The sequence below is a fragment of the Cyrtonyx montezumae genome, unplaced genomic scaffold (assembly GCF_038088225.1).
Source record: "Cyrtonyx montezumae isolate F1298 unplaced genomic scaffold, pur_monq_1.0 scaffold_7, whole genome shotgun sequence".
Lineage (NCBI taxonomy): Eukaryota > Metazoa > Chordata > Aves > Galliformes > Odontophoridae > Cyrtonyx > Cyrtonyx montezumae.
In genome coordinates, this window is record NW_027072078.1 from 29,533,269 (window position 1) to 29,557,012 (window position 23,744).

A 23,744-nucleotide genomic window follows, 5' to 3' on the forward strand; every position below is an offset into this window, starting at 1 on the left:
CCTCGTTGTCCCCATCCCCGACGGCTCCGTAACTCCACCTCGGGCCGCCCCTCCCCGCTTCAGGCGGCCGTTCGGGCTCCATACAGCGCCGCGTTCCCCGCTGCGCTCGGCGTCCGGGCGCGCACTTTGCACACGCTCCCTGGCTCAGCCTCAGCTCCTCGCAGGCGTTTCCGGCCCTGCGGGCGGCGTGCGCGCTCCTTCCCGCTTCTGTCTCTCTCTCTCTTCCCGGCCGCCGCTTCCCTCGGGCTCGCGGGCGGCAGTTTGCAGACGCTCCCTTGCGCCCGCCCGCCTTCAGGTGGCCCGGCCCCCACCCCTCGGCGCGGCCCTGCCCAGCCCGCGCTGGCCTCCGCCGAGGGACCATGGGCGATGCGCTGCTCCCGGCGCGGGGGGCTGCGCACAGGCGGCGCCGGAGGAGGTGAGGCGGAGCGGAGCGGCAGACGCTGTGCTCGGGTGGGGGGGCGCGCGGCCGCCGTCCCGTCAGGCCGCGGCCGTGCGGGGGCCGCTCCCTCGGCCTCTTCGCCGCAGCCGCGCGGGGCGGCGGCCGCCACTCGGCGCGGCATCGCCCTTCGCTGCCGAGGGCGGCTCGGCACGGCCAGGAGAGCGGAGCGAGGCGCGGCGGAGCTCGGCCTTGCGGCCCGGCCGCCCCCCGTCACCTTGCGTAACGACCTTCCCGGGCACCGCCGGGGTGACGGCGCTGCGGGTGGGTGGGTGCCGGAACGTCCGTGCTGCCGGCGGGGTTCCGTGTGCCCCTAGGAAGAGAATGGGAAGCTGTCAGTTGCGTGCCGACTTCGGCGTGCCGCGGTGTCACCAGCCGGAGGTCGGCGGACAGGGTAACGGTGTAACGATGCCGCGCTTCCAGGCGTGCGAAGGGCGCGATGGGCCCGGGACCTGCGGCAGCGGTGGGAGCGGGGCTCAAGTCTCCCCTGAGTTCTGGCGTCTACCCGAGGAGAACTTATTTCTCAGGGGAAGATAAACGTCCCCCCGTTTTCGGGAATGAAGTCTTGGTCGAGTCTTTCTTGAATGTTAACGTAGTGGAGTGTAGGTTCCATCTTTGCCAGATGCGGTATAATACAGATCTCGGCTTCTGAGCACGGGTTTCTTCTTTCTGGCACTGATGATTAAACTTCAGAGAATTCATTCTTGTGAGGTCCTGATAAACCAATCTCTGTTCATAGCCGCGGCAGGAATAGAATGCTCTTCAAATGAAGACTCACTCCTGAGATTTGTGTTGTTTGAATTTACGCTGCTGTGTGCCTGACAAGCTCTGTTGCTTTTCCCCATATACTGTGTAGTGTATGGAATGCTGTGATAGCCTTTTCAACAGCGTGACTCGTGTCCCTAAATACAGAGTGAACTTTGAGGTAGTACAATGCAAGTGCTTTATCTCAGCCTAAAGCCTTGTGTAGAAAATGCAGAGAAGGTGGAGGGAGGAGTGGCACTTACTGTATCTGTTTATCTTTGTTCTCAGGAGGACAGCATTTGAGGTTGTTTGCAGGTTATAATTATATCCTTCCTTCCAATTCAGTCAGATAATCTCGGTTCTTTCTAAATAGTTTTACCATTTCATGAAGGGCTGAAAAACGTTTTTAAAAGGAGGAACTAGTTGGTTCTTGTTTATTATTGAAACAGTATTGCCTGGGGACATTGAGCCCAGTTTAGTTTGAATGTGTGGTGTACCTTTTTCTTTCTTCCTCTCTGTATAATGACTGTTCTTCATGAGAAATTCTACTTACTGCAAGACCCACAGTTCACTTAGTTGCAGTTGGCTTTGCCAAACCCAAGGGTAGGAAAAAATCCTTCATGGGCTGTTTTTTTTTTTTGTGTGTGTGTGTGTGTTTTCAGTACATATAAGGTAATTTGCCTTACTGCCTCCTGGTCTGTACCTGTCTGAGAGAATATAGGGAATAGCTTGAAGTGAGTGGTATGTTTAGTGAAAACTATGTTTGGTACTCTTATGAAGCTATACAGATTGTTTTTCAGTTAGACAGAATGTGAATTTATTTTGTTTTATATTTTATGTTTATTTATTTTAAGGATTAAATAATATATATGTGTGTAATATATATTTCCCTTTCCTGAGTGGTTAATCCATCTTGCTGACTCGGAAGAAGCCAGCTTGTACAGCCTGATCTGGAAAGATGCTGAAAGACAAAGTGGCTGAACAGTGAGTGAATATAAGAAGATCAGGTTGTTTAAACTCCAGAAACTAAACTGCCTAAAATTTGGGAAGCAGCCAGCAACCCAGAGTGCAGATCATCTAAAGTCCTTAATCTACTTCATGAGGTAGAATCTGGCAAAATATTGAAGTACTTTAGATTCCTAAAATGATTTAGAATAAAGACAGCTGTTGTCCAGTCTTAAGTCATCTTCTTCCAACCAAAATCCTTTTCCTCAATTTAAACAACAACAAAAAAACAACTAACATACAATGAAAAGCTTTATACTGTCAACTTCTGCACTTGAGTCAATATGCAGAATCTTTATTAGCCCCACTAATTTCCATCTGACTTCTAGAAATAAAAAAAAATTACAACGTTGTGTTTCTGGCATTGTATTCTGCTGTCATCTGTCACTTTTGCTGTCCTGTAGAATAACTTCATGTGCAGTTTTCCTCCTTGTGTTGACTTTCAAATTTTAGTCAAACTTCAGGAGTTGTTGGTGTTGAGTGCCCTGCACTGATGGTGTAACTTGATTATAACTGTGTGGTAGGCATTTTGAAGCCTATATATTCATCGTTTGGGCAGGTTGGATCCTAAATAATGTTTCTTTAGTGTCCTATGACAGAATAGGAGAATTAGTTCAGTTTTATTGACAGGAGAGGTGATAATGGAGATACAGTGGTGAACATTACTTTCATTGTCTGATGTGGTGCATGCTTAGTCTATTAAACAGAGGACAGCAAAAAAAAAAAATCTGGGTTCTGATGTGGCTTATTTTTTCATAAGGTTCATTTATGTCATGTTATTCCCAAAGTGGCAGCAGAACTCACATGCTTATCCTGATTTGGAACCAGAGCGATGCTGCTGCAGCCACTTGGCAGTGAACATCAGGAGTGGCTGCTGAAGATGATGAGCATGTTGCACAATGCTAATTAGCTGGGGAATCTGATGAGAAACTTTAAGAAATCAAGCACTTTTCCTATTTGTATATCTTCAGGTTAAGAGACTGGAGTGGTTTAATGACATCCTTTAATTTTCTCTACTTTTATTCTTCCTTTGTAATTTTTTTGTTTTGTTTGTAACTTACTGTAATCCGTAGCCATGGAAAAAAAAGGTAAGCAGGGTTTTATACAAACTTGCATTAGTTCAGTGAATGGGTCTGGATATTGGTATAGGCATTCTAAGTGGACAGTTTGAGGATGGTAATTCTGGAGAACTCATGGCCCCAGTGCTGACACAGCCCCTCAGGTACAAGGCATCTGCTTTTTGGGACAGTGCTAACTTTTGTCAGGGTGGGCATCCTTACTCTTCTGTTCCAGATGGAATAGTTCAGGTCTGCCTTGAGAGAAGTTTGCAGGGTTTTGTTCTTGCCTCGCAAAAAGTTGTCTTGTTGGTTTTAATCAGGTGAATCCTTCACACCCTAGGTCTGTATTCATGTAGTCAAGCCATGATATTACATCTTCCAGGAACTGATGTTAGAACTGTGGCATTTGCTTATGTTTGTAGCAGCTTGTGTGCTACAGAGAAAAAAGAAAATTAGTTTGAGGGATGGATTCTCTTGTCGAATGCTCTAAGTAGTGAAGTCCTTTTCATGAGGAGGATTGTAAGTCAATGATGTGATTCATTTGATTTATTATTCATGGTTTCTATGAGCTAAGAATCCTGTGATCCTTGCCCTTCTTTGAGTCTCACAAGGTCCTGTTATTCCTATTAGCTAAGCACATTTCTTCATACATCCCACAGGCATTCCAGAATGTTTAACCTTGATTATTAGTCTGGCTAACTGATATTTGCCTTACTGCTTTTTATTTCCTGATAAAAGATGATAATGTTTGACAGTAATCAACCTCTTTGTTTGACTATTGGCAAAGCAGTTTTCATAGGTTAGAAATAGTGGGCACATGGTTGTACAGTGGCTCTTTACATAAGAAAGGAGGAGTTCCATACCGATAGAAAAAGCTGATTTCACTTTTATCAGCTGTTGCTCTTGGATCATGTCATTTGTTGCATTCTTTGTGTACAATTTTTTGCTGCATAGTGTATTCCTTTTTGTTGTATTTTCCTAGAGTAGATTTGTAATTAAACCCTCATTTTTCAGTCTTTCTAGAAAACTCAGAAATGAAGCTTATTGCTGTTTCCTTCCTGATACCTGTAAAGGCTGCGTTTCCTTGCTTCCCTAGGTATCAGGCAGATCACACAAGCGCTGTGACTGCTGCATTAGTGTTTTATGTAACCTGTTTTGAGGTCCTCTCAGCATTTTCCGATAGCTTCTAATCAAGTTGTCATTAAGGGTAAAAGCTGCAGTGAATTTTCATTCCGGCCATATTCTGTGGCCTTGAGGTTTATTGAACATGTGATGTCTCAAGAGACTGAACCTTGACACGCCAGTGCATTATGTGGTAGTCCTCTTGTCTGTGACGTGTGTGGCTGGAGTGGAGTAACGCTTTTACAGATCTTTGGTAGTGCAGAGCTATATGCTTAGATTTCACTGGGGCAGTAGTTCTCTTGGGTTTAAACTGCTCTTATCTCTCTCCTCCTTATCACCTCCCTGCTTACTCCATGTTTGTTCCTTCGCTGCAGAGAGCAGTTCTTCTTCCGTCCCCTCAGGTATGTCTGCTAGAATGAAAATACAAATCTCCGGTAGTTGCTTCAGTGCAGTTTTTAAAAGTTGCCCTTGAATTCTGTCCTGATGAGTCCTGTTCAAGTGCTGTGTATGCATTGATTTGATTTTCCATGCTGTAGACAAAGAAGAGTAAAAATACTATCTTTAAGAAACAGTTAAGAAAATTTTGTGCTATGTACCATTTGGCCTCTGTGTCAGACCTACAAATCTTTCCTCTTTTTAATTTTTGAGAGAGGGGGAAAAAAAAAAGGATGAGGAATGTTTCTTTTTATTATCCAGATTTTACATTATTTGTTTTATACCAAAGCATTGTAACAGCATCCAGTGTTGAAAGTTGAATGAAACTGTTTGCATGACCTAACTAGAATGAACATCCCACGCTGTTCCAGTTCCCTGTTGTGTGAAGGCTGTGTCTTTGTAAGAAAAATGCTTCCAGGACTAAGGCCTCGAAAACATTACTCCAAGTAACATGAACTGACAGGTAGTTTTGTTTTCCTGAAGTTGGATTTGAATTGCTCATTTTGATCTAGATACTATTAAAGCATACTGGTTGTAATAATTAAAATAGCAATAAATATGGAAAATGTAGAAGCTGCTTGGAAGCACTAAGGGAGCTTCAGCTTCCACACCTTCATCTATTTAGACTGTCAGCTTCCTTTGGCTTGTTTTTGGTATGAACTGTGCATTAAAATGGACTCTGCCACCTCTTTTCCTGAAACGGTCAGAGTATTATCTTTCTGTGTCTGCCCTGTTTGTGTTTCCCAGTCTTGGAATTTGAGCCACCTGGCAAGGAGCCTTCTGTCTGAGAGAAAAAAGAAACATTGCAGATACATGTATCATGCCTGGGAAAATTCTGAGATATTCTTACGTTGGCATGTTCATACCTACTTTGCAAATACCTGTGATAAAGGAGCTTCACAGCACTATTTCCTGTGCATACTAATACCTTGTATGTGCATACGAGCTTTCTTATCTGCTTACCACACCTGAAAAACAAAATCAACCCCAGAAACAGCTCTGAAACGCTGGGCATCTGTCCTTTTGAAACACTCTGACAATTCTTACAGAAATGTTTCACTAATGGTAGTCACACAGGGGATACAGAAGTCCTCCTGGCAGGAGGAGGGGCTGCAAGTTGAGGGGGCTGTGCCTTAGGTAGCAATAAGATTTTTAAAATACAAGTAGTTGAACAGTCTTAGTGAGACACCAGTTTGTCTTGCAGGCAGTGAGCATCATGGAGGGATAATTTCAAGTACTGAATGAGAGCAGAGAAGTGCTTTCAGCCTCTGGGTGTTGAGGAAACTTCAGGTGCAAAACATTTAAAATATATATCTCCGTTTGTGGGGATTGTGGAAAAAGTTCTAGTGAGCTTAGGAAAGAAGCTGAAAAAAGTAGTGAGAGATTTGAAGCAAATGAGAGAGCATTTTGAAGAGCTCAGTTTTTGTCTGAAGGCTTAGTGTTTCTAAGTTCAGAAATTGAGCATGAACTTTAAACAGACATAAAGCAAAATTAGAGAGAAAACGGATTTCTTTTCCCCCAGGTTTAATTAAGAATTGTCACTGCTGTGCTTTGACAGGAATTTGACAGTGAAATCAGTATTTTGTTTTTCCTGATCTGACCGAGCAGGAAAAGGATGTGGCCACAAAACTCTGTGTGGGCAAAAGATAAAATAAATAAATAAATAAATTCTGTCTTTAGCACTCAGACTTCAGGGTCAGTTGTCTTGGATGATTGACCGGGTGTTTTTCTGCTCAACCTTACAGCTATTTTACCATATATAAAATCAACCATTTCTGAATACTTTAAAAGCCTTTACTCAAGTTAAATGAGTGTTTTTGTTGAAAGTAAGAGATTTATATTTCTAAGAGCCATTTTATTAGACACTAATTGAGTTCATTTAAAAATCAGTTCTACAAACAATCTTTGTGCTGATTTCATAACTGCTCTTGAAAGACAAATGTATTCTGTATGCACCTAGTAAGTAGAAATCTATTGTTCTTGTTGGAATACTTTTCTAATTTTTTTCTGTGTTTTGGAAGTTGTTAAATAAATTGAATAGTAAAACGAGAATTTCAGAGCTCCCTTTAATTGTATAAGTTAAATATGGAGCAAGGAAGAGTTTCAGATTGGAGGATCATTAAGATTTTGGCTTCTGCCAGCTTCCATTGAGACTTGCTGCCAGCTAGCTGCTGACATGAAGTTTCATAGAAATAGGACTTCCCTGCCATTGGTCTACTAGTTCATCTTGCTAGCTGGTCTGTGCTGGCTGCTGAACAGGCAGTGAAGGGGAGGGTTGCAGCACTGTTGGTACTGTGCTTCTGGCCTGTACTGAAAGGAAGGGGTTTTTTCATGATGCAAGGAGGCTTTCAGCACAGTGGGTACAGTTCTGTGCTGTTGGGAAAGGTGTGTTGAAGTTCACTTTAGCTCTCCTTGTGTAGATGCTATTTAAACCTCTGTCTTCGTGTGCTGAAACTAATACAACGAGGCCCAAGTGTGCTCTTAAACTTCCCTTCGAGAGCTGTGAAGACTGATAAAAAATATGAGCTTATAACAGATTTCATTTCTGTTCAGCTTGTGTTAGTCCTTGTACCTTTATTCATTTCCTGATGGGTTAGATGACCATCCAAATAGTCCAATTTCTTGTAATTTAGGTTTAAAAAGAAAATAAGTAAGCCTTTCTCCTTCATGTGCACGTTTCAAGTTTTCTTCATCCCATGTATTTGAGCAACTGTCATTTACTCTTTTTTATTATTTTCTTTTTTTCTCCCTATCCAACAAAAGGCAACAAAGCTGATAAAAGGGCTGGAAGACGTGTCCTGTGAGGAGAGGCTGAAGGTACTAGGTTTGTCTAGTTAGGAGGACAGGAGCTCAGACATTGGAGCAGGCTTCCTACTCAGGTATTGGTACCCCATGCCTGTCAGTGGTCAGGAGGTGTTCGTTGCCCTTGATGGCATCTTTAACTTTTGGTTAGCCCTGAAGTGGTCAGGCAGTTGGACTCGATGGTCTTTTTGTGTGTTGTTCCTGATCTATTGCACCATTACTTCTCTGTTCTGTTAGAACTGCTTTGTACTCTATTAAAGACTGCTGTTCTGCTCTTATGAGTTGATATGGCAAACTTGAATTGCGTGCTGAATATGTCATACTTGAATTCTGTTGCACAACTGATAATTAGGCACTAGATACATTGTTCAGAATACTCTGTAATCAAGAGGTCTTCAAATGCCATTTATAATTTCTTGAAACTTCTGCTTAGCAATTATTTTGTGTTCAGAGGACAGTTACCCTGGAGTTCACTGGTGCTTTTTACAATGGGAACGTCATTACTTCCCGGTCTCCCCAAAGGATGTAGTTAGGTGTGACCTGTGTCGCCGTACCTGTCTCTTTCCAGTAACTGTCAGAGTGTTCTGTGGCAGTGCAGTGAACTGCTGAGAATCTGATGTAGCCATAAATGTCCTCTTGGTGTTTGGCTGTTCACTTCTCAAAATGTAAATGTTCCCTTGGTAGCTTCACCTTTTGCCTTGTGTAAGTTGGGGAGGGAGCTTAGAAGAGAGTAAAGCTGCTTCTTGGAGGCAGTGCTGGCTTTGACTGCTGGAGCATCAGCATCATCAAAAGATTGTGTTCTTAGTGCTTCTTAAAATGCTGGGTTCATAGAGAGTTAATGCTCAGTCCAGTAGGCCAAGTGTCCTCAGTTTTATCTAACAGATTAATGGCCTTTTTCCAAGAAAAAAAAAACAACAACAAAACCAAAACCCCTCTTATTTCTGTCTAAGTGCTATCAATATATGTGTTTGTGCTTATCCCAATTAGGAGAAAAATATCCTTCTCACTGCATAAATTTCTGATATCTATTTTGGATTTCATGCTGTTGATTTTGGATGTGTGTTATAAAAAGAGCTTTATAATGAAGGTAAGCTCTTGCTCTTTTATAAACGAGAGTGTTTTTAAACGTGCCGTTCACCTCACTCATTAAATGACTACAAATTGACATTTCATTAGAAAGGCCACTGATGTGGCGTTGTAGTTTGGCAGAAGCTGCTCGAGGAGCCATAAAATGCTCAGTAGTTCCACCTTGTCTCAGTTGTGGAAGTCAGGATCAGCCTAATAGCCTGATTTACAGTTGCTCAGGATGAAGGGTCGTGTCAACAAAAACAGAGGTGAAAACCCTCTTTGTTGTTTGTACTGATGGGCTCTGTCAGACTTGGATTTGGCAGGTTGAACAAGAAAGTTGTCAAATGTTATTATTTGAAATTATTTGTTGTTTGTCTTTTTTTTTTTCCAGTGCATTCTCATTTGGGTTGTGTGTGTGTGGCTGAAGGCACTGATGACAGTTGTCCAGTTATTATGATGCAAAGGTCTTTTTTCCTTATTTGATATTTTAAAGGAATTTTTTTTTACAAAGTGCACCAGTGTTTGAGGTGTAAATCTGATTTTTAAAAATAAATGAACAAGAATAGTAATTAGAAGTTCTCCAGAATACTTGAAAGAGGTGTAGGGGTTTTGGTGGTACTCTTCTTTTCATCTTGGCTCTGTCTTCTTTCTCCTGTTTTATCTATCACGAAGCGTGGCTGTTGTTTTGGTTTTTTTTTGTTTGTTTGTTTTTTGTCACTGCTATTTAGTTATTGCTATTCCCACCATCTTCTCAGTTCTACATCCTAAAAGGTCTGAGGGGCTAATCCTGTTATGCTCTCTTTATTTGGCCTTCAGAAGATCTGCAGGCAACATAAGCATTTTTGTTCTCAGCCTGGCAGCCTCACCACTGGAAGCAACCTTCTGCTAGACTGTGAAGGTTAAAGGGAATAAAATTTCTTGTTCAACAGATGCATCAGAATTCAGCTGTTTTTCAGTGTCAAATTAGTTGTTTGAGATTTCAGTTTTCTAGGAAGTGCTTTGGGTATCTCTGCAGTACTCTGAAAGAGGCGAAATCTCTTTCTCAGTAGAGACTTCTGAGTGGCTTTTGCCTTTCTTCCCCAGACGTTTCATCTTCAAGGATGACTTGAGGTGTTTTATTTCACACTCTACTTTTAAACCCTATCTTGTGCATTTCTTCCCATCTCCAAAAATGGACTCCTGAAATTCTTTCTCATGTTTATGTAACCTGTTTCCTTTTTAAGTAATATAGAAAATATTTACTGCACTCATTTACTTTGACATAGGACTAAGACAGAGCTCCTCATCCTTACCCGTCTAGTCAATGAATCTGGATGGATGTATTTTCTGTGCAATTAAGCAGTAGTTAATGGAATCTGAGAGGTATGTATGTATGTAGTTAGGCTGAAGCTGGACAAACTGGAACCTTCCTATTAGTTTGCCTACTTACTAATTATCAGATCTGCCAATTTCAAGCAAGGATTGCATGTCTTTGAAGGCTTGTGGGTCATGCATCTGCTTCTCCTGCTTCATGAAAGAGTTTTTTGTCAAGAACTCTTCAAACAGTTTCACTTCCTTGTCTTTTTTCTGATGTGGCTTTTTCAACTGACCTTAAGCAACTGTCGGAAATGATTGAGCCATTTTTACTGAAGATCTCACTCTACCCATGTTGCACGAGGTTTGAATCTACAGAAAATCTGGCTTTTTTGAGTGACTCTCAAAATTGGGCAGCAATTCTCTAATTCGTTGTGTATGGATTTTAGGCACCTAATGTGGAATCGAGTGTTGTAGCAGCTAGATGCTTACAGCCATGAAGCAGTGTTGATTTTTCTTCATTCGCTTTCTTATTTATTTTTAACTAAGCAAAGGTAAAACCTTACAGTTCTTAAGAATCTTACAGAGTGATGGGGAGAGGATGTGGTGTTGTTGTTGAGATATAGTATTTCCTGCTATAAGATAAAACAAACTTTGAGAAGGAAGAGCAGGAACAATGCAGTTAATGGGAGAAAGGTTAAGATTTGAATGAAACCTTACCTATGGGGAAAAAAAGAGTTAGTTACTTGACTGCCTTAAAAATGAGGTATTTTCTCAGGTTTAGGAAATAAATGACGGCTACTTAAAAGTCTTATGCCGGAATAACTGTTAAACTCATTATTATGAAATAATTTGTGATTTAAATAGCTATTTTGAGAGCACAGAATTATTTTCAAAGCACTCTTTAGACTTGAGCCTTAAGTCACATGTTGGCCTAAACTGCATCTTTTCTTGGAATTAAAACAGCAACCTAAGTTGGAATAAAGCCTGGAAGCCCTTAAGTGATACTAAAACTTAGAGGGGGAATATCATATCCTCCTCAAATATGGAGGGTCATGATAGTAAATATAGCCTTTCTTTTGTCAAACCACTAGTATGAGCATTTCCTGTCTTTAAGGCCGTGCCTGATGAACATGAGTGACTGACTAATGGCAGGTTGTGTTTTCCCTCACTTCGATTAGAGGTGCTGTTGTAATCTGTGTGTACGTGGCTCACATACAGCTTTATCTACTTTCTCTGCTGGAATACAGGTATAAGTCAATAGGCTAAGATATGCCACAGTGTTAGGATAGTCTGTTTCATGTCAGTAGTTGTAGCTTACAAAGGAGAAGAACTGCTCTGGATGTTGAAATATGCTGAGATAATGCCTTAAGTAGTTTTCTGCAAGTTCTGTCAAATTCTTGCAGTTACAAAGGTAAGTCTATGTACTGTAGTGATGCAGAGTTAAACAGAATGAGGTTCTTTGTGCCCACTTTTATAGTTGCATTTGCCAGCGTACTTCCTTAGTGAGTAAGAAGGAACAAGTATTTTCATAATACTAGGAAATCTGTTATTCTCTGTCTCTGCATTTTTCTCTTCTCTAGTTCTGAGCAACCAGTAAGGAAATCCGCTTGGCTGTGGTAGTGTCACTGTAAGTGGCATTTCTTTTCCCCTCTGCCAGTGCTGCAGTACCATTACTACAGTACAGTACTGACCATTTAAATAAAATGTACATGATCTTTTGGCAGTCTTATCTGTGCATTTACATTAACTGCTGGCTTGTATCTTTAATACCAGATGTCATTAAGAGCCCTTTATCAAACTTGAGGCACATCATACGATATATGGCAAATAAATGTTCTCCTTGCTGCTAATGAAAGTTCGTCTTGAGGCAAGCCTATCATCAGTGTATCTGTCCTGAAGTCTCCTAACTTTTCCTTGTCAGCTCTAAGTATGTATTTTTTTCCACTATGACCATATTAGAGAAGAACTGTATTGCCTGTTGATTTTCCTACTTGGTTCTGGAAGCCATTTAATTTAGGACTCTCTATAGCATTTTACTGTAGGACGTGTCATGTCACTACAGTAGGACAGGTTGATGTTTCCCAGAGTTTATTTTGCAACTACAGTGGAAAAATACTATCTAAGTTGTAGCCAAAACCACCACTTGTCAGAACTGGAGGTATTTTGAAAACTTTTCATTTTTCCCCCTCCGGTGGGGCAGTGTGAGGGCCTCGAATAACTGATGTTATTTACAGGGCCTTACTGCTGCTGATACGCTACGGAACTAAACTGATAACTAAATAATGTTTTTGAATGGGTAGTGGAAGTCTGGCATAACAGCCATCTAGATCTTGTCCCTACAACTCAGATTATATTTGACAAAGTATGGATTCTTGGTTATACAAATGCAGTGTTTTCAAATTATATTCTTCCCTGTGTAGCTGTGAAGTCTCTTAGTTGGTAAGCTATAAGATTTTCTGGTAGTATCAGCTTGTTATTCTTCCCTCCTCATCCATCTGTATAACTGTGAATGTCACTTGTTCATAATAAGAGGAACCATAACCAGTCCCTGTTGCAGCAGCGAAGAGATTTGGTAATGTTAAAATTTTGTGCTCTTGTAGAGAGTGCTTAGTAAAGTGGATCCACTCTTGCTAGTTTTTGGAAAGTAATTTCATTTGATAACAATGATTTAGTTTTTATAAAAGTGTTTTCTATGAACTGAATTGTGTTCCGAGTACTGGAAGGAGAAAAAGCTCAATTTATATACTTGAGAACGTGCCAAGGAGCCTGCATGGTGGAGCTCCTGATCTGGTGGGAATTGAAGAGAAGGGCAAGAGATATAAAACATACTGGGCTTATATACTCCACAGGTAAGATTCAGCCAAGTGCAGAATTATCCTACCAGTTTTGTTTCAGTTGCTGTAGAATGATTTGAAAAGGTGGAGGGGGCAGAATTATTTAAACTGAAAAATTCAGAAATGTGTGGGTAGCAGAAGCAAAATGCTCTGTGATGTGGTCAGACTGGAAAATGTAAGCTTAAATCCAGGGCAAGTATAATAACGTTTTGTAGTTGTATGAGGCTGTTTAAAGTGGTCATCTGTGTTGGGGAAAATATGCTTTCATTTTCTAGGCTTTTTTTTTTTAATGTACCAAGTGAATGTTTTTTTCTCCTTCCCTTCTCACACAAGGAAGAACACTTTCCTCTGGGGACAAAGATAGGATGAGGCTAAATATATCGCTTGTCCGCTTTGTTCTCCATCACGTTGCTTCAGTGGTTAGTTCTGGTTGGAGATCTACCTTCAGAGATTCTGCCTGACGTGATAACATTAATAGTAATATAGAAGCAGCAATATAAAACTAATTCTTTATTATGGTTTGGTTTTGGTATACAAAGTGCTATAAAAAATTAAAAGGACTTCATAAGTATTAATCTGTGCATTTCAAGTTTTATTATTTCTGCAGAGGAGAAAAAGCTGACTAGGTTTAAGGGCCACAATTATTGGCTTTGCTGAGGATTTTTGATTGATGTGTTCTTTCTCAAGCACCAGCTAGAAGAGACTGAGGAGAGCAATTGAATATCTCTGTTGGAGAAGGAGCCCTGAGAAATAGCAGCTACAGAGATTTTTAGGTGGAAAGAGAATGGCTTCTTCAGTAGTCCTTTAGAACTAAGAGGTAAAAGGAAAGTGTACCTAGGTGTCCTTTAGACATCTGAAAATGCAGACATCAAAAGTTTGATAATTTCTTAGTCTTTTTATACTGTGTTTTAGTTAACTGAAGGAAGGACCAAAATGTTCACTTTCCCACTCATAATGAAAACCAAGCAGTGATGAGGAACAAGTACATACTGCTTCAAATAGTGTTCAGACTGTAGCTGTTCCTTTGATACTTCTGACTCTCAGATTTGGCATAATCAGTTGCCAGCCATGGGAGTTTTTCCCAAGAAGACAAGCTTGCAAGTTCTAATTATTGACTAATTTACTTAGACTTTCCAATTTGCAACTAAATCCTGTTAATCCAGCTCCTACTTCATTCTATATTCTTTATAGGAATTGACAATAAAATTTTCAGCTCGTGCTGAGAAAAGTATGTTGGCCAATATGTGGGTAATACACACCAAAAAAGCATCTGTCTTCAAGCCTTATATGAACATGGTCCTTCAAGCCTTATATGAACATGTATTTGCTGTATGCTTAACCCAAAGAAGACAGCAGAGTGATAATAGGAAATATTCTTGCAATCCTGATTGAGGGGCCAGTTTATTCTCTGAGCTATTCTAAGCAAAACAGGCAGACGAGTTTTGCAGTTTAAATAGCAAATTGCTTTTTTTTTTTCAACTTATTTTGACTGAATTGCCTAGGCAGTGCTCATTCAAGTGAATTCCACAGGCAGATGTGAGGAGGCAATGGCTTCTGCTTGGAGAGCAGTAGCGTTTCTGCTGGCACAGATTGATCTGGCAGAGGTTGTGTCTGCCTGGCCTCAGCATGTCACATTGAGAAATCTGAGCAGTGCATACTAAAACGTGTGATCCATGTGATTTTCATTCATCAGATTCTGTAATCATTTTCCTCTTTATTCTTTCCTCTATTTCAGCTTCACTGTGATAGTTTCAGTTGCCAAAAAATGGCTGGTGGTAGGCACATGAGCATATTTGCTTGTCTACTAAACTATTCTCCCTCCCTGTCAGGAAGAGATTAAGAAGTTTCTCATACTATATTGCAAAACACTATTATGGTGTAAGAACAGAAGGTATAAAGCTTTGAAAGAGTTGCAAGCAGTAATGCTTCCTTAATATTCACTGCAGTGTAGAATACAGGGAAACATGAGAGGAGGAGAAATAAGAGGTAAAAGTACAGACTGATTTAAGGTTGGGAAGGGCAGTACAGATCACGAGGCTTTGGAGCCACTGGTTGGAGTCATTCCTGCAAGGAGGAAGAAGGGCTAAGCTGAACAGCTCTTCAATACTGAAAGATACAATCCTTCCTTCTTGTTTTCACTGATTGTGATATGCACCTGACCCATCTGGTAAACAGCTTGGTTTGCAAAACAAGCAGAAAGCTAATATAATAAAAAGGCTTCTTTTGTTTCCACAATCTGAACAGCTCATCAAGGGATCTGTTGATTTGGCACATGTAGCACAAAGCAGGGTGACAGCGAGCGGCTTGGAGGAGCGGATGAGGAGCGGGAGGTGAGAGCAGCATTGGGCTCAGCATGGAGCTGCCAGCTGAGCTCTGCTGCTTCCTGCACCTGGAGGCTGTGGTGTGGGCTTGGGGCCTCTCCCACCTGTACTCAGTGGTTATGGGTCCATGCGGTGCCCAGCAGCTTCCTCTTGCTCCTGTGATGGCAGCAGGCTTTGCTGTTGTGATTTGTGAATGTTACCTTCATCTTTCTTTGCCCTGTGCAAACTTTTGTTTGAAAACAGCAGACATAGTCTTGGTAAAACTTTGTACCTTGTTATATATAAAGGCAATAACTGAGCAGTGAGAGGTTTCTGTGGCAGAAAAGACTACTTTCTCAGTTATTTCAGTAATAGCTCTGTAATCTCAATCCTGACACTGCAGAATGTTTCCCCAGAAGTAAGGAATATCCTGGGCTTTGGTTTTGAGACTCTTCTCAGGAGCACACTTCTACAATAGAATGTAGTCCTGCCATGCTGCAGCATGTCTGAGTACAGTGCCAAGCCTACTGATGCTTCCTTTTGCTTGTGTCACATCTGGGCTCTTTGCATTTTGGCAAGCCATCAAAAACCGATTTAGCCCTTTACAAGGATTAGCATTGCTCTCAGACATAGTTACTCAAAAGACTGTGTCCAGTGTGTGGTGTGAAATTAATCACAAGGAAAGAAAATTAATGATCTGCTGTGGTGGCATCCATCAGGATATCTCTCAGCAGGTGTGAAATTGCCTTGATTATGGATTAAATTTAATGGCATGACGTAGAACTACGTAAGCTGTTTCCATTATTATTAGGGAACAAGTGGGTTTTTTTGCTTTTTTTTTTAAAGATTACAGACTAATGAACTGCTTACGCCATACAGTGGATGGTCCTGTGATCATTTAGCAGCATGAATTTAGATTATGTTCCCTAAGAAGATCAAGTACTACTGTATCAGTAAAAATTGTTAAAGTCAGGACACAGAACTGCATTTTTAATTTCTGTAATTACTGTGTGCCAGATGGTGGATGCATACTTGATTCCAGGGTACTATTTTGGCTCAGATGTAAGCAGTCATCATCTTTATTTACAATTAATCAGATTTTAACCTAGGTAATTTGAAATTCTGTTGTGACTATGATGAGCTTTAAAGAAATGCGTAGAAGAAACGTCACTGTTGTTTCAGTTAGAAAAAAGCACTTTTTTTTTTTCCCCTTCCCACACCCCTCTGGGTCTTAATTCTGATGACAGCAAAACTACCTGCTGAGTTTAACTTTCTGCCAATTATACTGGAATCAATATCTAATATTCAGTTATGTGTTTGGTAAATCCTAGTTGGAAAAGATTCTTTTTTGAGAAGTAATTATCAGCTGCTGTTCCACTACAGAAGGTCCTGGCACACAGAATATACTCCTGTTGTTGCTGAGCTCAGGTTTTATTCTGTTGCTCTGAATTTTACATCCATGAGGATTCCATTTCATTAGCTATTTAAGATGATTGAAGAAGATGCAGAAAGTGTATTTTCCAATTTAAATCTTAAGGTCTTGATATTCTGCCAAATATTTTCATGTTGTCCTTCTTATTCCCTTATGTGTATGTACTTTTCACCTGTAATTACCCTGTTGGTGTTTTATGTTATTTTTTTTTTAAGAAGCTCATGTTTATCACTCAGAAAACTCTTAGAGTAGTGAAGGTCTAATTAAGTTCTGTGGATTCTGTGTCAAAAGTTATTTCTAACATTGGTGTTTGTAGCTGGGTTTTGATTCATAGTGCTTCTTCAGTAGTTGTATCTTATTTGTTGGGGTTGTTTTGTGGCTGTCCCTCTCAGTTGTTGTGTCACTGGCAGTACTGGCTTCAAGGGTAAAGTTGTAAGTAGCACATCTAGGATCACAGGGTCTGTGCTGTTCTGCAACTTAAATGAGCTCTAAAAAAAAAAAAATCATCCCCTTATTTTCTAATATTGAAGTGAACTGCAAGGTGATATTTTAGAAGTTGCTTATAAAAGTAACATAGCATTAAAGAAGAATTAATGGTTCTAGGCAAGCTTTTAACAACTGATAGAGGTTAGATGATGACTAGAACAATTAGATTTCAGCTGCTGCTTTGGGCAGTTTTCTTGCCTGCATTAGGAAGTAAAAGTCTCAATATACGCACTGTAAGAAACTTGCTTTTTAGGCTTGAATTGTAACATGATGCTCTTGTAAACTTGCTTATATTGAGTGTATTCAATTGCCTGCCTGTGATTTTAGATTACTGGGTTCATTTAATAATATCTCTGCCCTTCTCTTGTTGATGGCTTTTAAAGCTCCTGAGCTCCTATGATGAATCTGTAGCCCCAGGGGAGATGGGGAGAGAAGAGAGGAAGATAGTTTAACTCTTTCAGTTGAACTTGTTTAATTTTTGAGAAGTGAAAGGTGAAGTAGGAGTTTTCTTCAGAGCTGTGGTGGCACGATAGCTGCTTTGCTAACTGTCCTGGGAAACTTTTCAGTCTGACCATCTTTCCAAGAAGAAATCTTCATGTCTCTTTTCTGTGATAGGTAGTGTGAGTTGGATCTGTTGCAGATCCTTACTGTGCTCTGCCCACAAGCTGAGCCCATGTTGGCTGGTTTTGCCATTTGCTTTCTCTCTTCATATCTTTATCCTTTCACAAGGGAACATGCGAAACTCATGGTGCCTTCACAGCAATGCTTTTTGCTTGTTGGTGGTGGTGGGGTTTTTTTATGCAGCTCGACTAGATTTTGGTATGAAGAGAACTCAGATTTTTGTGTTGTCTGCTACATGAATGTGCAAAATTGTTCTGTTAGCATGCTCAGAGTTGAGCTGTATAACACTAGTTGCCTGTGAGTAGGGGGCTCCTGAGAAGGTAATTCCATTTCTCTTGGTCTGGTTGCACCTACTGTTCACAGTATATGCTCATATTCTAGGTTATGCTGACAGTGCTTTTCAGTCTCTGGAAGACTCAGAGTACAGGAGTGAGGAGAGCTTGTGTCTCCTAGTGGTTGCAGTAGGTAATGGTTAAATCATTGAATAGGCAGTTTTTGTGGATCTGTGTTGAGGAGGGAAGGTTTTATTTGACTTTTCTCATTTTATTCTCTGTATACTCTCAAGCAACAGTCAATGGATGTCCCATCTCAAAGGAATTGCCAGTCCATAGAGTTGTGATAGTTACTGTAAGTCAGCCAGGGGGCATGGAAACTTCTTACATAAGTAAAAAATGATGAGATTTAATAATAAGTTCTGTATGGCAAAAAGTTAAACTATCATTTCATTAGCAATCAAGCCACTTATTTTGCCCTCTAGTTCATTATGTGTTAAGTAGGTTTATGCCACTGATTCATATAGCACATTGTGTCTCATAAATGTCACTGTAAAATGACTCAAAATAAGTGTTAAAGTGTCTTGCTGTCATTAGTTATCCAGTTGGCTTAGTCTTGGTGACAAGTTTGTAGCTAATGTGTGAATTTTATAGTTGAAGATGTCAGGACTTGGAGAGCTTGCTGCTTTTCATTAAGGAAAGAGACAAGTCTGTATCTAAAAGCTGTAGTTGGAATTTCTTTGTGGTCCTATCTGCTGGCTACCTCTCCTTGTCAGCAGTGTGAGTTGATGTCCCGTGCCAAGTTGAAAAGCAATAAATACAACTGTAAAAATACTGGAAATTATTGTCAGTGATTCTGTGAATGCACTATCAATGGCATGCTGTCACTGAACCTGTGTTCTATGAGTAAATGACAGTCAGTCAAGAACTGAGCATGATAGTGTAAGCTGAAGTAGCCCCTTCTTAAATAGTGCAGCTGATAATTTCCAAATGCAAATTGTAATACTCCAATACTTTATGTTCAGGTGAGATCCTGTAATCTGCATCTCAGAAGACTGTTGACATTGTGGAAAGGAAACCAGAAACAGTACAGAAAAGGTTTGCATCAATCACTTGACCAATTGATAAGGTAATAAAAGATTTCATTACTTTAAAGTAGCAGGCTGTGATAAAAATGTGCTTTGAAGTGTTTGTCACTTGAAGATTTTCTACAAGATCAGTATTGTTGGTAAATTTCAGTTAAGCTGAATGGAAATCTTAGAGGGTGAAAGTTCTGCTTTATTTTAGTAGATTCAGGAGGCAAACAACTTTGTATACAGTAGCATGAGCTCTAGTCATGACAGCCCTGTTTATCAATGGTTTTTGTATGGCTTTATATCAATAGATTTCAAAGATTAGGGGTTATTATGCGTTGTTTGTTACATTCTGTATGTAGTTAACTAGGTATGGAACATTGGGGAATGGGTCCAGTGGAAGAGTCAAACCTCATAATATCCCTTCTAAACTCCTGAGTTCAGTTCTGATGAGACTATAAATATGCAGAATTCAAATGGGCGCAGCTTCTGTGGTGTTAGTGGGATTGGTGAGGGTAAGGTATATCAGTCTGCTAGAAATTAGTGAAGCACTGAATTTGGTCAAGAAGGAAGTAGCAGTGTGAGAAGTGCTGCCATCTGATCCCAGCTCATTGCACTGAAACCCTGAAGCACTTGGTAGATATCTGTTGGTTGGTTGGCAAGGATGTTTACATACATTTAGTGATGTGTGTCTCAAGCGATTGAAGATAAACTTGTTTTTACGTTGTGGTTTTGTTCTTGTGGGGTTTTTTTTAAGTGTAAAATTAGACTGGAATGTCACTTTTGATTAGTTAGAAAGGTTTGTTTTTAATAATTTATGTGGAGGCTGTATGAATGATTTAAAATGTGACAGTTCTGAAATAAGAAGATGGATGCTTCAGTGTGACTTGGACTCTGACCTAATTTCTTTTAGTTAGTGATTGTATAGGACTCTGTGGGGTACATGAGCTTGTGACTGTTGGATATTACTGACTGATATTTTTAGTCTACCAGCTAATCCTGTTTAGGAATAGGATTTTCATCTGAAAACTGACAAGTCCTTATATTCTTGTTTTACTTTATGATAACAAATTGAAAGTGTACAGAAAAAGCAGAGGACTGATTGCCTACTTCAGAGTGTCTTGTGCTGTGGTGCATCCATCTAGATAATGATGTGTGCATGTGTTTTAACAGTGATGTTTTTCTTTTATGCCTGAACAGAAGGAAAATCTTCCATTTAAGTTGTTAATTTTGCACATACTCCAGGAGAGGTCTGGAGAAGCATTGCATGTGTATTGCCCTTGAAGATGTTTTGAGCTTTTCCTCTTGGATTTTTTTCATGCTGCCTTGTAGCTGTTTGCATAACAGCCATACTATAGATAAACTAAATTGCAAATTCAAAGTTCTATTTGCTGTATAAACACATTCTTCCAGATGTTTTCTCCTTGTTAGCGGTTGCTTTTGTACACTTGTAACCTGTGGCAGAAGGAATCTTCTTTAATTCAATTACTTAGTGTGAGATTGTCTCCTGCTTCATGTGTTTGTGTGTGGTAGGTAAGTGTGTGAAGCATTTTGTCACTGATTTCTGCAGATTGAGTCCAGAATGCTCCCAGTCTTGTCTTTGAGGCCACCTTTGTAAATTTTTTATTAAACTTTGTAAAAAGAATGAAGAAGCAGGAAAAGAAAGGTGTTGCATCTTGGAAGTCTTTTGGCTGTTTTGTTTCCATTTTGTTGTGTGCCTTGATGGGAAGATAGGACACAGTGAGTGGAGAAATGAGAATTTGGACTGGAAGGATAACGTATATGAATAGTACTCTGTTGTACCGAAATATTCTAATTCAGTGTATTACTGGTGTCCCAGTTATATCTCAGTGTGTTACTCACGGAGACCGGACTCAACTTGTAGATATTATGGAATGAGTTGCTTCCAATGGAGAATGTGTTCTACCATATTAAGGTCTTGCATGCAAGTGGTGAAGTGGGAGTACTGCAGTTAGTTGACGTAGCATGACCTTTATGTGAAGGATTGCTAGGTTAGAGCTAAGAATGTGAGCAAGACTTTGAGGGTTGACTGCAGCTAAGGTTCCTAAGACTATTGCCAACCATGTCCTGCTTTTTGACTGTCCTAAGTTGTTAAAAGATAATTAAGGTACATTAAGCACCTGTTTAATGTTATTTTTGTCATAATGTAGTCTGAAATTGTTGGTTCAAATTAAACAGCGGGGTTTTGTTGCTAGTTTGGCTTGCTAAAGGGGAAATGTTGATTCATCTTGATTTAGGTAGTTTCCAACTTCCACCATCTCCAATTTACTGCCTCTTAAGAGCTCTTGCAGTCCATCCTTTGTGTGCTAAAACTATTGTCATTGCACAGAAGACTCCCACGATGGCTTGTTGAAGTCTTCATTTCATTGCTAACAGGATTGAAGTGCAAGGGAGGGGAGTTCTCATGCTCATATGGGTGATGTCATGCCTTGCAAGACTTCCCTGCTTCTTAACACAGTTATAATCAAGCCCTTGTCTCCTCACAGCAGAGAAGGATGCAGTTCTGTGGGAAGTATTACCAGTGAAAGAGATCAGCTAACTCTCAAGAGGTCTCCCACACGAGTCAAGACAATTTCTACATTTCTGCAGCACAGTGTAGCTCTTATCTCTCTCCTGCTTTTGCCATCCATACTTTTCTGAGTTATTTATGGTGCTTTCAGGGTAGAAACTGATTCAGCTACTACTCATCAAACAGATGTTTGCATGTACGAAACACTTTCTCTGAAGTTCTCTGTGCTTCCTTCAGAACTGTCTTAACAATAATTTTTCCTTCATTTTTCCTTCATTTTCATTTTCCCCTCCAATTTCTGAATGTTACTTGTGGTTTTTATTTACTTCCACAACATAAAAAGTAAATCGTATTAACTATTTGCAGAATTTGAAATTTTGCAGGTTTATTGAATTATCTGTATGCAGCTGTTCTGAATGTTACTTAAATCACAAAGAACTTCAGCTTTCTGCTCTTTAATTACCTGGTTACTTATGCTGACAGTGTTCACGTGGAAAGAGAACAATTATTTAGATACCCAAGTTGTCTGGATTCAGCTAAGTGAGGAGGTAGGTGATGCTCTAAGGATACTTCTGGCAGTGTTCAGTGCAGATGAGCCCATGAGACCTGCTAGGTAAAGGCAAAGAGTGAAGGTATACAGTGTGGCATTGAGACAGGGTGTTCACAGGTCTAAGAAGCTGCTGAAAGTGGCAGCTTACCAAGCTTGCAGGGGTACTGACTCAGTAACAGTAGCAAATGTCAGTTACAGTTTGAATGGGATCCAAGTTGTCTGTGCACAGAGTCCACCCTTACATCAAGATCTTTCCTGTGGGGAATGAAATGACAATAGCCATTAAAAAGCTCATCAGCAAGCTTCTACAAAACTAAAGTGTGGGATTTATGCCAGGAGTGGATCTGATTTGCTTAGAATTTTTAATGGCAACTGTTGCTGACACTTTAAGATGTTAAGGTGAATTAAAAAGATGGGAGAGGGAAGTGTGGCTGGAAATAGTCAGGGCTTTCCTACTTCAGAATGTATCATGAGGAGCATCTAGTACTCTAAGTGCTTTTTATACATCCACTACATACCACTGTTTGTGAGTACCATTATGAATCTTGTTGTATTTGTATGAATTGTCTGATGGCCGTACTCCTAAGACAATTAAACTAATATCTTTTAAAGCCCAATGTAATCACTGCAGCAGAGGATGAAAACATGTGATCCAAATCTGAAATCAAAACACAGATGCTTGTTATGTTTAATTTGATGCACTGCATGTGTGTTGTGTGGGATTTACGTAATGAATTTTAAGTGGTTCGGTGTGTCAGTAGACCGAGGCCATTAGGCACTTAAAAGGTGCAAGAAGAGAAATGCCAATAGCTGCTTTAGAGACCAGACACTAACTCCTGCACTGTCAAAAAAAAATGATCTTACTGTTACATAAATTACTACTTAGAGGATGTTTGAAAGGAAGTGCAGTTTCTGTGGTAAGAAGTGCTTTGTTCATCCAAGCAAATTAGCTGTAAGTTGAAAAGAGTTATTTTTACTATTATTCCCAATTTAATAAAAAGTGAAAGACTTGCTTGGTCACTTTGCAGTGATGTAACAATTAATTGTAAGCAGGCATCACGGTAGGAATTGATGGTGTACATATCGAGTATAAGGCTGGAAACAAAATGTAAAAAGAGAGCTACTGCTTTTAGGTCATACTTCAAACACTACAAGAAAGTATATTGCTTATGATGTTATATAAAGTGAGCATGAACTGCATTCAGTGGTAGGTTTTTCTTCTCAAGTGTTAGCCTTGTAATTAGTATGTTATGTTTTATTTTCCTAAATGAAAGTCTGCTATTTTCATTCCTGAACTAAAAAAGAAAATGTGTGAGTGGAGATGATTTTTATAGTCATATTTATTTTCTCAGTACTGTAGACAAATGCACTATAAGTTGAGAAGCATTGTTAGGCTGGATTTCTGAATGATGAAAATTAGTCCTTGAATTGCTCGATGCCATGATTTATTTATTTATTTTTTAACAGTGTAATTCTTTTCCTTAGACTGCCTTCTGTGTTGGACTGAGTTTGTTACTCGATTCCAGCTATATGCCTTCTTGTTTCTTCCTGTCCCTGAACACTCAACATTAATAATTCTCCCATATTCAAGATCATATGGAATATTGGAAAAATAATTGATGCATTTTTAATGCTCTTGAAATCAACAGTGTATATCCATATTTTTTGTAAGTAATCCAA

The 23,744-nt window shown here is 40.0% G+C and overlaps 1 protein-coding gene across 2 annotated transcripts in view; it reads left to right on the top strand.

Annotated features, from left to right (window-relative positions):
• Window positions 1–298: 298 nt before the first annotated feature.
• Window positions 299–23,744, top strand: part of MGAT5 (alpha-1,6-mannosylglycoprotein 6-beta-N-acetylglucosaminyltransferase) — a 108,520-nt gene continuing 85,074 nt past the window's right edge. The window contains exons 1-2 of one of the 2 annotated variants that reach the window (XM_065750334.1): window positions 299–415; window positions 18,937–19,040. The gene's annotated coding sequence lies outside the window, so the exon portion shown is untranslated. The remainder of the gene's footprint in view (window positions 416–18,936; window positions 19,041–23,744) is intronic. The other variant, XM_065750335.1, reaches the window with a different exon arrangement.